Below are 13,384 nucleotides of genomic sequence, written 5' to 3'. Positions count from 1 at the left end.
AATACGCGCTTCTGGGACATTGGCTGAGAAAGCATTAAAAGAAACGCACAGATTTTTGCTCAGCCATGCACAAGTCACGTGATCAGTCTGCCTCTATATCAGGATCCACTAAGAGATGAGGAGGATGGGTACTGAAGGTGGACGGAGGGGGATTCGTGGTGAAGGTCTGAGGCTTGTCCTGGGCTTGCTGGGCAGATGAAGTGTAGTGTTTTGGAGGGTTTTTTTTTGTTTGTTTGTTTTTTTCTGATTGCAAAATTCAAAATGGGTCTCAAGGTATACGTTTCATTTACACCAGAGAAGGCAGAGCGAGTGGCAAGGCTTTTGTTCAACTTGAATCAGGAGATGAAATCAAATTGGCCCCGAGAAAAAGACAGAGAAACCATGGGACACAGATATGTTGAAGTATTCAAATCAAGCAACGTTGAAATGGATTGCGTGTTGAAGCATCCTGGTCCAAACAGTCCTGACAGGGTCAATGATGGCTTTGTACTGCGCAGAGGGCTCATGCAGTAAGGAAGACATTGTTCAGTTCTTCACAGGGCTGGCAATCGTGCCGAATGGGATAACATTGCCCGTGGACTTCCAGGAGAGGTGTACAGGGGAAGCCTCCATGCAGTTTGCTTCCCAGGAAATAGCTGAGAAGGCTTTAAAGAAACACAAGGAAAGAACAGGGCACAGGTATATAGAAATTCTTAAGAGCAGTCGAGCTGAAGTTAGAACTCACTATGGTCCACTATAAAGGCTTATGGCCTTGAAGCAGCCAGGTCCCTACCACAGACCTGGGGCCGGCAGAGGGCATGACAGCATTGGCAGGGGAGCTGGCTTTGAAAGGATGAGGTGTGGTGCTTATGGTGGAGGTTATGGAGGCTATGATGATTATAATGGCTATATGATGGCTATGGTTTGGGGTCAGACAGATTTGGAAGAGACCTCAATTACTGTTCAGGACTGTCTGACCACAGATATGGGGATGGTGGCTTTACTTTCCAGAGCACAACTGGACACTGTGCACATGCGGGGATTGCCTTACAGAAGTACTGAGAATGACATTTATAATTTTTTTTTTTCACCGCTCCACCCTGTGAGAGTACGTATTAAAATTGGTGCTCATGGCAGAGTAACTGGTGAAGCAGATGTCAAATTTGCAGCTCATGAAGATGCTGTGGCAGCTATGTCGAAAGACAAAGCAAATATGCAAGACAGATATGTAGAACTTTTGTTGAATTCTACAGCGGGAGCAAGCGGTGGTGCTTATGATAGCCAAATGCTGGGAGGCATGGGCTTGTCAAGCCAGCCCCGTGACAGTGGCCAGCCAGCCAGCAGCTGAGTGGTGGTTGTGGAGGTGGCTTTGGCAGCCAGAGCAGCATGAGTGGATATGACCAAGTTTTACAGGAAAACTCCAGTGATTTTCAATCAAATGTTGCATAGGCAGCCAAGCAGCCGTGAGCAGCAGCTACTACAGTAGTGGAAGCTGTGCATCTGTGGGAGCGAGGGGAATGGAGGGATCACCAGCACGTCTAGTGTGAGTGGTGGATGGGGAATGTAATTGATCCTTATCACTGACGCTTGGTTAAGATTATTTTAAAGGAGAAAAAAACAAAACTTAACATTTTTGCAATACCAGCTTCTGAGTTATGCTTACTCTAAGTGAAAATCAGGATTGAATAAAAGACTTAAAGGTTCATTATTTTTTAACACAAATACTCATCTAGGATGTAACAACTAAGTTCAGTAAATGATAACTGTTAAACAATTTGCATTTTTCTCAAGTTAGTTCTATTATAAGATGTACTTAAGCAGTAAGTATATTTAGATGAAAGAAGTTGAATTATGTTAAATGCTACTCTTACACCATTTCACATTGAACAGTTTGGAAGCATGTTGAAAAACAAGCTTTTTTTTTTTGTAAAACTTAATATAGGAGCTGTGTCTACAATTAAAAGTGAAACATTTGGCATGTTTATTAATTCTAGTTTCATTTAATAACTTCCAAGGCATGTAAGTTTAAGCATTTTTTTAAGTTAATGGGGAAATTTCGAGACACAATACCAATACTTTAGGATTTTGGTCTTTGTGTTTATATGAAATTCCAAGGCCTTGATTTAAATCTTTTATTGTATTGTGGTTTCCTTTTAGGTGTAATGAGCTAAATGAAACTTGTCAAATAAATTTCTCTTTTAAAAACTGCAACAACAACAACAAAAAATGCACAGAGACCGATGCCATGGTCATGACATTGAAGTACAAGTAAGACAGGTTTGTTGGAGGCACTGATAGTTGAGACTGCTGTGCAGAGACACCTGATGCAGTAACCTGCTACTTTCTGAGAATATTCTGCACTAGCCACACCCCAGGTAGCCACCAACCATCCTGTAGAAGAGCTCAACAGCCTGCATGGCCCTGACTCCTTGACCAAGTAGGAATAGCAGTGAGGGGATCATGAAGCTAACTGTAAGGTCATGTCTGACCTGTGGTAAGACATGGCCAGTGAGTACAAAACCAAGAAGCAAGCTGCTCCAGGTACAATATGTCCTAATGGGGGAGGGCTCATTTGTGATCTCTGCAGTGGCCAGATTTTTATCTGGTTGTGAAAAGTGAGGGTAGGGGCGGATATGCAGGTGTCACACAGAAAAACCTAGATAAGCACAGGATCGTGGTGGGGGAAATCCAGGAGTGTCTCAATAAACTCCATGGCTGGTCAAACTTTCCATTCCAGGGTACATTCAAAATTTATTCCTTTCTGAAATTGGTGCCAACTTCCTCTGTTCAGTTCTAACTTTTGCCACTTCCTGTTAGCAGTAAGGTCCAGCCTTCCCTGTCGGCCTCTTTGATTCTCTTACTGAAAACCCATGGTGATGACATTTTCTTATGTTTGTTTTTCTGTTATAGTAGTAATGAAGATAGGAACCTTGGAAAACGTAGAATTGTAGGAAACCAAAACAAAAGTTGTCCATAGTTCTTATTCAAAAACAGCCACTATCAATACTTTAGTGTATTTCTTTTTTCTTTTATTTTCTTTTATACATTTTATTGATTTTTAACAGAGAGGAAGGGAGAGGGATAGAAAGCTAGAAACATCGATGAGAGAGAAACATCGACCAGCTGCCTCCTGTACACCCCCTTCCGGGTATGTGCTCACAACCAATGTACATGCCCTTGACCGGAATCCAACCTGGAACTTTTCAGTTCGAAGATCGACGCTGAGCCAAACCGGTTTCGTCTTTAGTGTATTTCTTTACACTTTCTTCTTACTAACATTTTAGTTTTTATTAAAGCAATATCAAATCTCAGAAAACCTTTTAAATTATATAAATATATCTAAGACTCCTTTCCCCTCCTCCACACCTATGCTAAGTCTCACTCCCCAGAAATACAAGTTTTAAATTTTCATCAGTAGCCACGGTATGTTTTTAAGGGATTTTTATCTGTTTATGGTGGTTACTCTCTAGCCTCCAATCATATGTTTTATTACCATTTCTTGACTTATTGATTTTAGACAGTATTCATCAACTTGTTATGAAAGATGAGGAAATTAGAACACAGATATTCTTCCACCTTCCTCCTTCCTGGTTTTTGTTATATGTATTTTTTAATTGTGGAAGTTTATAATGTTGATATTATCTCATGACTTTAAGTGGCTGTTGTGTGCTGTGTTTATAGACAGAGTCTGGAAATATAAACCCTGGGAAAGAGAGGGGAAGGGATGTGGGGAGGACCCAATTGCCTCCGCACTCCTTTAGTTAATTACGCTGTATCCCAAAGTGATGTTTGCTAATGTTGTCTCTGAACTTGGAATGTCTCTGGGCGTCCTTTAGAAAGGAGTCCTCTTACCTAGGAAGTTTCAGGCTGTGGCTTTTCATTCCTTTAATTGCTCCTTTAGTTTGATCCTGTTCAGTTTCCATCTTCCAGAATTTTCTTAACTATTTTCTCAACTGCTATATCCACTCCAAACTTCCAAACCTTAATGCTATGCTTTTCGTCCTTAAACTTTTTTCCTCCCATTTCCTTCATTTTCTGTTACTTCACAGGGACTTTGGTTGGGCATATGTGTTCAGTTCACCACTTTGAAACACTAGGAATAATTTCCCCCATAAGGCAATTGTTTAGTTTCAACTATCTCATTATAAGCCTGATATCTTCCTAATTGGATTAATTAATTTAGATTTTTAATAAAACCAACGCTATAAGATTATATCAATATTTATTCAGATGCCAGGGACCTGAGCCCCTCCTTCTCCTTTGTCTCTGTCTTCTACTGCAGGCCCTGCATCCTTTGTTTCTTCGGTTACATTAGTGATTTTCACCCCGTGCACCGTAAGAATTTTTAAAACATGCAATATCTAACTGTTTAGTCAGGGGCATTGACCTCTTTTCCTTTCGATTGCTAAATAAAAAAATGACAACAGCCAACACACCATAGCCATCTAATGTAAAGGATTCAGAGTGCTAGGCATAAAGCAGAGGATGAAATAGAAACGAACCCCATACTTGTGGTGCTTATATTCTAGAAGGCAGGGGTACGTTGTGTCCTGTAGGACTGCAGCTATCAGCAGCACACATCTGGCAAACACAAGAAGGATAAAACGAGCAATGCTGCTGGCTTAGCAAGCAGATCATTAAAACTCCTGGCTGGCTTATCAGCTCCCCAACTGTCTCGTAATGCATCACTGGGAAGTCAGAATCTCTTTGTCTATAGAGCAGTGGCTATTTACCAATACGAATCATCACATGAAAGGAACAAATAAGCATTATGATACAATTTTTTAAATTTGAGAACAACACCAGTGTCCTACAATAGAGTAATGGTTAAATAAATTAGGACATATCTGTAAAATGGAAACATGAGACTATTATAAAGGGTATTTATGAAGATTTTTTTTTAAGAAGAGAAAATTGTTAAGTGAAAAATCACGGTATCAAATCATGTACATAGTTTGGCTTTGTGTAATAATTGAGCTGTTTCAGTTCAGTGGAGCATTAATAAAAATAGTATTTTATTTTATTTATTTATTTATTTTTGCCAATTGTTATTTTCAACTGTGCTCTGTTGAATTCCAGATTAACATCTTGGACAGATGCCATAACTTTCTAGTTACTTTCAGGTTTTGAAGCACAGCCTAGTTTTAAAACCTTAGTCTCATTTCTGATCCCATTGCCTTTCCTTCCCCCATGAGGCAGAAGTAGGGGCGGCAGTGCAGCTGGCCGTGGTGAAGGGGTCAGCGGTGGGGAGGCCTCATTGGCCTTCCTCTGGTTTAACAGGTTCATGTCTGATGCCGGTGCCCTAGAGGAGGAGAGGGTCTCCAAGCAAGGAAGAGTGTCGTTCCCTTGGATTAATGCTCAGATTTGCCGGGGCCCTTCTGTTGCCGTGAGGAAGAGAGCAGACTTCCCGCAGGTCGACCAGCAGTTCACCCTCCTAGCGCCTTCTTCAGATTGTGCATCTACCACCCAGCAGCCTCCTGGGCAGCCCCACACTCTTCTGCTTCTCCCGTAACTCCCCACTTCTTCACCTGGAATCACAAAACATCAGATGTCCTTGCCATAGTTTTTAAGGTCATGGTGAACCAGATTGGGGGCAGGAGCCCGCATCTTCTTGTAGGTATATTACTTCTTTAAGCCTTATCGACAGTGGTTTTTCTACTCCCACCTTCAGAAGCTCTTAAGAGTAGGCGTGCACATTGATTGGTCTGGATGGATGTCCCATGAACAATGAAAAACTCTCCCAAGAATTGCTTTAAACGCTTTCTTCCAATGGCAGCACAAAGTTACAAAGGGGCTGCAACTCAGCAGGCATGAGTCAGGGCGTGAGATGCCAGTCCCCTGTACTTCAAGGCATTTTATGAATCTCTGTGAATTATTCTCTTGGATTTCCGCCCCTTACTCCCACACACCTAGTCTTTCCTTTGCTAAGGGGAGGGCAAAGAGAAGAGTTTTCTAGGGTGTGGTTAATAGTGGGAAGGTTGGTTGTACACTTTTTAATAAGCCCTGGTAGGAGGTTTTGAGTACTAATTATTTATGACTGCTTAGAGAATGCTCTCAACTTTGGGCAGTGGCCACAATTCTGGGGCATCAGGAATAATCCCACATCACATTCCACTTAGCAAAGATGGAAAGAGAAAGGCTAGAGGCATTTTAAGTTTAATAATTTTTACCCCACTCTTTGTATTGTTTAATTTATATTATCTTGGGGGAAAATCTTCTTAAGTCACCCAACTATTATGGTTTTTCTAAATGTCTTGCAGTCTACCCAGCTTTGTTCCCAGTTATAATTTTGCTGTTATAGACTGGATCAAGGCACATGAAATGACCACCCTGTTCTCCTTACCCTGCGACCTGGCAGATGCCGTGACATCAGGCTCATTCTTGTGCTGTTGCTAAGAGCAGGCAACTGGCCACTATGCCCTTGATAAGAAGAAAGAGAGTTCAGTGGGGCCAGGCAAGACAAGAGGCTCTTGCTTCCTGCTGTTGGATTTATTACCTAAGCCTACACAGCCAGATGCCTCCTTGTTGTCTTCGGATCCAACAGTGAATATCATGGTTCCTGGTACTCAGCAATAGCCCGGACTTGCCACAGGTCCTGCTTTGCCTCTCAATTTTTAGAAAAGACATTCCTGTGCATGTCAGCTTCACTAAACTCTAATGCCAGGATCTGAACCATCATAACTTCAGTCTCTGTCAGTTCACTAAAACTTCTTTCACCAAGTCTAACAACAGCCATAAATAGCAATATTTTAAAAATCATGGTAAAAATATACATAAGTATACATACCATTTTAACCATTTTTAAGTGTAAAATTCAGTGGCATTAAATCTACACTAATAAAAGAATAAGATGCAAATTTACCATTCCTTTGTGACACCCACCAGCCAATCAGGAATGAGTATGCAAATTAACACAACGAAGATGACAGGTTAATTTGCATACACAGGCACCGAGAAGCCGGAGGTGGGGTGTTCTGCACTGTCCCAGCCTCTCTGGGCCTCTGGGCAGCATTGGAAGGCGGAAAGGCAGCTCTAGGCCAGAGCAAAAAGACAGCTCTGGCCAGAGGGAAGGTGGTGCTGGGCCAGGGGAAGGAAGGCCCATTCTTGCACAAATCTTCATGCATGGCGCCTCAAGTTGTTCTATAACCATCACCAGTGTCCATTTCTGGAAAATTTCATCATCCCAAGCAAATATTCTGAATCTGTTAGACGATGACATCCCATTCCCCCCTCTTCAGTCACGAGTTACCTTTATTCTCAATTTTATCTTTATGAGTTTGCCCTTTCTGGATCTTTCATATAATATTATTTTCCCCCAAGGTTTACTAATCAGTAATTATTGAGTGCCCAGACTTTTGAAGCAGGAAAACAGATAACAGTTAAGGAAAGTATCTAAATGTATGTCCCTCATAACCCCTGACCCTAGAAAGAGATGTTGACTGCAGCACACTGTAGAGTACTGGGTTTCCCATGACTACCATCTTCATTATCTTTGTTATTTCTTTGTATCGCTGATAGTATTAATTATGTCACTATTAATTAAGGAAACTTTGTATCACTGGAAAGTCAGTGTTGTTTATAAATGAAAAGAAACTGAAAGTTGATGGAATTTAAACATAATTATTACATTTTTAGCTAGATACTATTGCATGCAAAGTTTTTTTTATACAAAAGTCTGCTCTTTAAAAAAAAAAAAATAGCCCAGCCAGTGTGGTTCAGTGGTTAAGTGTCAACTCAGGAACCAAGATGTTGCCGGTTCGATTCCTAGTCAGGGCACATGTCTGGATTGTGGACTCAATCCCCAGTGGGGAACGTGCAGGCGGCAGCTGATCAATGATGTTCCTCTCTCCTTTATGTTTCTATCTCTATCCCTCTCCCCCTCTCTAAAACTCAATAAAAATATTAATTAAAAAAGTCAATGAAAACATTAAGAAAAGATTTTAAAAATTAGCAAGCATTAGCAATGTGCTAAAGACTGCTACCAGGCTGAGATTTCCTCTTTCCTGAATTTAGAAAGATCAGGATCCAGTAATTTACTACTATGTCTATAGACCACTAAAATGATTTCAGGTACCACGAGTGTTAATTTGGTGACACTACTTTCATAATTTTTGTCATGTTTTCCCTTGTGTTATCTCATTCCTGCATGCTTTACTAAGCCTAATGCAAGTTACTTAGATAGCTGTAGTGAGAAGGAAATTTAAATATTTAAATTTTATAATTTCTTTTCCTTTGGAATCATATTTCTGAAATTAGTATCCTATTGATTTAGCTATCAAGAAAAAAATTTAGATGCTGAAATCGGAGATTATTTTAATGTACCAAGGCATTAAAGGTTTAAAAAAAAAAAAAAGGAAAGAAAGGAAAAGCATTTTAGTTCCTTTTTAATAATTCAAGATTTCACTGAACTGAAAGTATTAGGGGGGAAAAAAATCACCTGAGTAATAAAGCATGCATCATTTGAATGGATTAAAGTTCAAATCACTGCAAAGCAGCTTATTTTTTATCCATCACCATGGATACAAAAGGACAGCTGAAGTGCAAGCATCTGACATCACAAGCATGCCCAAGCAGGCCTGGGAGGAGAGCGTGCAGCCCCACAAAGGACAAGAAGAAAAGCAGTGAAGGGAGGTGGGGAGAGGCGGAGGGAACCGTCATTGTTAAGAGGATGAATCAGAAGTTCAGTTGGGAGGATTAAATAGGAGGAGGCACGGAGCCAACCGAGAAGCTTGGAGACCAGCAGTTGTTTACATCGACCTTTTAAAGCTCCTTAGACTGAAATAGAACCAGAGGGAGACCGAGAGAGAAGGTACATCATCAGGTCACTCGCTACTCAAATGGCATTTATGATAGTTCCTTTTTATGTTCTCCTTATTTTTATGTTTAGGTTTTGGTTTTAACGAATGCCCTATAAAGTGTAGGCCTGCTTGGCTCACCTAATTTTAAAAATCAATCCCCACAGTAGCTAAAGCCTCCAAATAACAGCTTGAAAAATTCAAAGGAGCCAGTACCTACTGGACAGTAGAAAGTGGAAAAATTGAGAGAAATTGCTATTTTAGGTAGTATGGTCTTCTTCATGAACAATTTTTACTTCAGTGTATTTTAAATTGTGTGTTAATTTAAAATTCTGTTTCCTATCAGAGGCAGTGCATTTATTCCCAGGCTGCTGCGGGTGTATAAATATCCAGACTCTGCCGGGTTTGGAGGCAGCCTGGAAAAGGATTAACAGCCAGCTCTCTAGGGAGAGTCCTGATTTGTAGCATTTGCTGATTTCTGTGGCATAAACATTCTCACCATACCTGCTTTCCAGCTGCAAGCCTGATGTCAACTGCCTTATAGGGGTTTTGAAGGTGTAACGAATGGTACCAGAGAGCTCTGAAGCAGTGACTGGGTTCTATGCCAGCTTTGACACCGACTAGTGCTCCACACTTGGATTAAAGGGTCGGATCTGGGCTTGAACTGTGGTTGTTAAAATTGCACGTTGGTTTGTCTTGATGGTTTGAGAGTGGATTCTTGGGGGGCTTCTCGGGAAGGGGGTATTTGGGAGATTCTCAGCTCTTATGGTTCTACCATTTCACATCCACTTCAATTTTGCAGGGCCACCCTAACACTTTCAAGGGTCATTTTAGATTTCTGTGTAAGGCACTGTTTGGAGAGAAGCTTCTGATGAAATCAGAAAACCACTTGAATTATTGATCTGAAAGACCCCCTTTTATTGATAAAAATTCATGATCTATGAAACTAAAAAGCAAAGGAACCAGTACACACCAGACAATAGAAAGTGGTAAACATTTAGAAAAATTAGTGAGTCAAACACCGATATACTGATGTCTGTGGATAGTAGCGGACTAACAATGGTACTTTCTCTTTCTTGGTTAAAGCTTAAATTAAACACTGGTTGAGAAAGTCAACTAGGCCTGGATAGAATTTTATCCACAGAATCGAAGGCATGGTTTTCAGATGAGAAGGGTCTTAGAGACAGTTTCCTTCAAGTGTTTTCAAATATACCCAAAGGGTTCATCAGAGCCCCTTCGGAATATGCATCGTGTGTGTGTGTGTGTGTGTGTGTGTGTGTGTGTGTGTGTACACATAAACACGTGTGTACACTAAACAGGTTGTAATCCTCTTTTCAACCTTTTTAATGTGACTATTAGACAATTTAAGATCAAATATGTGGTGAATATTATACTAGGTAATTCCTATTAGGCCAGTGGTGGAAAAACTCATTAGTCAACAGAGCCAAATATCAACAGTACAACAATTGAAATTTCTTTTGCGAGCCGAAACCGACTTCTGCACATGGGCCATGAAGTTTCAACCGCACTGTACGTGCACGCCCGCACGGGGTATTTTGTGGAAGAGTCACACTCAAGGGGCCAAAGAGCAGCATGCGGCTCTCGAGCCAGTTTGCTGACCACTGCATTAGCCAAATCTGATTTAACCTCAGGGTCAGTCTCTTCTCCTATTAAAAGTGGAAAATATATGCTTTTCCATTTCTCAGGGTTGTTTTAAAATCAGATGAGGTAGTCTTGTGAAAACACTCTGGCATGTGCTACACAAATATAAGGTCATACTTTGAGGCATTTTAATCCTTGTTTGGTCACCTACTATGTTACTTGCTACCTGGCAGGTGCTAACACTGTTATAGAGTTTTTCTTTTGCTGTTGCTTTATATGATGTGTGTGTGGGGCTGGGGGAGGGGGGTGTAAAATAATAATGTAGGCTACAAACCTAATAATGAGCCCATTTATTCAGTCCTCTCATTTCTATTCCATGTGTGTGCTGAGTACATCAACTCATTAGCCTCAGTACTGAGCCCTACATATTGTAAATGCTACTTACCTTCAGTGAGGATCTCAACCTGAGTCGTAGACCTCAGAATCCTCCTGGGAAAGAACTCAAGCACAGCTATCATGGAGAGCTCTCAGAGAGGACAGTGTCTGACTATAGTGCAGTGACCGCTGTTCAAATCCATTCAAATCAGTTCCAGACAGGTGCTAGCTAGAAGGGGTCAGTGGGGAAAAGGGGAATAACTGTGATACTTTCAAAAATAAAGATAACTTCTAAAGATGCTATAGACTGGATGGCTTAACCAACAGAAATTTATTTCTCACAGTTCTGGAGGCTGGCAAGTCCAAGATCAAGATGCTGGCAGATGTGGTTAGAAGACCCACCTCAGGTTTGCAAATGGCTTTTGTCTTACTGCACCTTCAGATAGCAGAGAGCAAGAGGTAGCTCTCTGGCCTTTTATAAGGACACTAACCCCATTCCTGAGGGCTTTACCCTCATGACCTACTTACCCTCCAAAGGCCCCATCTCCTAATACCATCATCACACTAAGGGTTGGATTTCAGCATATGAATTTGGGGGGGCAACAAACATTCAGTCCATAACAGCAAGTGTCAATTCCCTGGGACACATCTAACAGTAATATACAGGGGTGGGACAAAAGTAGGTTTACACATGGATGGGAAACACAGTTTATTCTTGTACCATTATTTACTAATCATTGCTTGTTACTGGTCCGTTTCCTGAAAAGGTCTTAGCTGGCCTTTCTGCTTCTAGTCTCACCCTACATGATGCCACTGGGATAAGCTTTCTGAAATGCAGGTCAAATCATATCAGTCCTCTGGGTCAATTTATCAATCACTACTTATGGTTTTGGGGATTAAATGTAAACTTCTTAAAAAGGTATTTAAACATCTAGCCTTTGCCCCCTCTCTGGCCACTCCCTCTCCTAGAGCACCCCCATCTTTCCCCGTTATGTCTTCCCTAAACCTCACTAATGCCTGCATATATACAGATTTGTTTCTATCTTATATATCTTGCTGTTGTTTATATGGTTTTTGTGTGTACGTGTGTTGGGGGAGAGGAGTATCTTTCATGTAACATGAACTCTAATTCAAGAGTTATTTCGACCAGGCTGGCATGGCTCAGTGGCTCAATGTCCACCAATGAACCAGGCAGTCACCATTTGATTCCCAGTCAGGGCACATGCCTGGGTTGCAGGCTCGATTCCCAGTAGGGGGCAATCTGAAGGCAGTCAATCAATGATTCTCATCATTGATGTTTCTCTCTCTCCCTTTCATTTGAACCTTGGACATAGTTTTATAATCATTCTTTTTACAAAGAATCTACAATCAGATAAACTCATCTTTCTTATTCATTGGACAATAAGCAACTGGAAGACAAGAACTTAATTTTTTATCTCTGTATTCCCTGAGGGCACCTAATAAGTACTCAATATGTATTTAATGAATGAACAAAGGTTTCCAACTTATAAATTTTCCTTTGCAATTCTGCTATACCATTGGCTTCTTTTCACTGGAGAAATAGATGGCTAATTTATTATGTTAGAACTCCAAAGTAGTAAAAACAATTTTTTCTTTACCTCACATATTTATTGTCAATTAACAATATAGTCACTAATCTTGCCGAAACCGGTTTGGCTCAGTGGTAGAGCATCGGTCTGCGGACTGAAAGGTCCCGGGTTCGATTCCGGTCAAGGGCATGTACCTTGGTGGCGGGCACATCCCCAGTGGGGGGTGTGCAAGAGGCAGCTGATCGATGATTCTCTCTCATTGATGTTTCTAACTCTCTATCCCTCTCTCTTCCTCTCTGTAAAAAATCAATAAAATATATTTTAAAAATAATAATTAACTTGTAAATTTCATCAAATGACCAAGAAAGTCTTGTCCTTTAAACAGAATGATAAAAGTATTAGCTTTCTGTACTGCAAAGGCAAATAATAACAGTTGGACTAAATTTGTTTTTTATAAGAGCAGACCAACTTTCTGTGTCTCCAATTTTATTGTTCTTTAAACCCAACTCAAGTTTTCCAGCATTCAGTTTAACACCTCACATATTAGATACTGTTTAAAAGTTATTATGCCAGGCTAGCAGCAGATCCTGAGCGACAAATGAATAGATTACTCCGACACAACGTTTGCTGTGAAAGAGAAGCTAAGGGACAGCTGGGCTGTAGCAACCAGGCAGCCCCGATTGCCTGTCTTGTTAGCCTTTTATTGTAACAGCAGTATGAGATAAAGTTTATCTTTAAGATATAATTAGTAGGAGAAGTAATCTAGGGAGAAGACTTGTGTTGGTAGTGTCCTTTAAGCAAGGGCAACCAAAGATTAAGATTAAGGATTTCAGTAAACAGCCGATGGTGTGCATATGCATAGACTTGTTTGGAAAGGTCAAGGAATAATTAGGGGTGCCACCTTCGGCACTTCCCTAACTCTCCCCTAAATCGGAATTCTGATAAACAGGGAAGGCAGCCTTCCACACACTTACCTTTTCTCAGAATGTCCTCCTTACAACTTTCCAATCAAGTCTCTTGTGCTTCCCAACATTATTATATGCTAACAATCTACTATTTACCTAGAACTTTTATTGTTAAATT

General features: G+C 40.7%; 1 pseudogene across 1 annotated transcript; it reads left to right on the top strand.

Annotated features, from left to right (window-relative positions):
* The first annotated feature begins 343 nt into the window (after nt 1–343).
* Nucleotides 344–1,568, top strand: LOC311625460 (heterogeneous nuclear ribonucleoprotein H2-like; annotated as a pseudogene). The gene has a single exon. The product of its transcript is annotated as a heterogeneous nuclear ribonucleoprotein H2-like (transcript).
* The last annotated feature ends 11,816 nt before the right edge of the window (nt 1,569–13,384 follow it).

Source organism: Pipistrellus hanaki (assembly GCF_964339955.1).
Source record: "Pipistrellus hanaki genome assembly, chromosome: 7".
Lineage (NCBI taxonomy): Eukaryota > Metazoa > Chordata > Mammalia > Chiroptera > Vespertilionidae > Pipistrellus > Pipistrellus hanaki.
The sequence above is the reverse complement of the archived record's forward strand: the minus strand, read 5'-3'. Positions and strand labels throughout refer to the sequence as shown.